The following is a 1264-nucleotide window of genomic DNA, read 5'->3' as shown; positions in this document are numbered from 1 at the left end:
CCTGAAAGAATTAATTTAAAGTATGAGATATGATAGACATTGTGAATTGATAGGAAAGCACTCAAAGGTAAAGGGCAACTGGGATGTGGGAAAAGAGAAGGGAAAGAAGGAGAAAGTATGTATGTATGTATAGGCAGGATAGTCAACATGGCTGTTCTACTGTCTTGTATTTCTTTGTCAGTACCTTTGTATACTGAATGCTTTCCTATATTATAAACACAGTCTTTGGCCATATTGTGATTTCATTCTGATGGTTATCATCTCTGACAGCTGAATTTTTCCCACATTTCCTGTATGTACAGCTACTCCCAGTGTGAAGGTAATTTTATGTTTATGAAATGAAATCCTAACAGGAAATCTTTCCCACACCATCTACATACAAAAGGTGTCCCTATTGTCTGCAATTTTCCTCATATAGTCTCTTATTTCAGGGAAATGAGATCAAAAATAAAAAAGAAAGAATAAGTAGATCCCTAGTTTCCAGAAATCTTGATAGAAAAAATCATCAACAGTTAAGGAAATTGAAGATGTTGACATATCATGGAAAACAGATCTTGTGCAAAATATTAAGATTAACACCCAGGACTTTTTTTGTAGAGATGATTTTTATTATAAACAATAAATTATATGTAATGTGTTAACTACAAACCTTTCATATAGAAAGGGTATCTAACATGAATTGTCTCAGTATTATGGAGTGAGAAAGTTTTAAGGACCTCAGAAATGGAAAAATCCAGAACTGACAAACTCTAGTGATCAAAGACACTCTCTTAGTTAATGTATAAGGAGAACAATTCAGAATTACAGGGACAACGCCCTAGCTGTGAGTGCCTTTTGGTCTGAGGCTTCTCAATCTTTCAGTTGTTGGATGTAAAAAGAAAGGTGATTTAGTTCACAGTTCTGTAGGTTCATGTTTGGTCTTCTGTACAGAGTGGCGCATGATGATGGAATCCCATTTCATGGATGGTGTTCATATCGTGAAGTAAAAGGAGACCAGAGCCTGAGGCCCCACGTGTGAAAGAAAGCACACCCATAATGATCTATTTTTAAAAGGGGCCACATCTTTAAAAGGTTCCCAACATCTACCGGTATTGTCACCCTGTGGACCATGCCTTTCCATAAGGACCTTTGTGGGACACTTATACAAATGGTCATCAGTTCCAATTGCTTCAAGGGACAGAAGCCCAATTCAAGCTTTAGTTTAACAAAAAACGACTAGACAAAAAATTCCACAAGAAGACTCCTTGAATTAATTAACAAATTC

Source organism: Chinchilla lanigera, unplaced genomic scaffold, assembly GCF_000276665.1.
Source record: "Chinchilla lanigera isolate Chin_1 unplaced genomic scaffold, ChiLan1.0 scaffold00062, whole genome shotgun sequence".
Lineage (NCBI taxonomy): Eukaryota > Metazoa > Chordata > Mammalia > Rodentia > Chinchillidae > Chinchilla > Chinchilla lanigera.
This window is presented reverse-complemented; position numbering follows the sequence as displayed.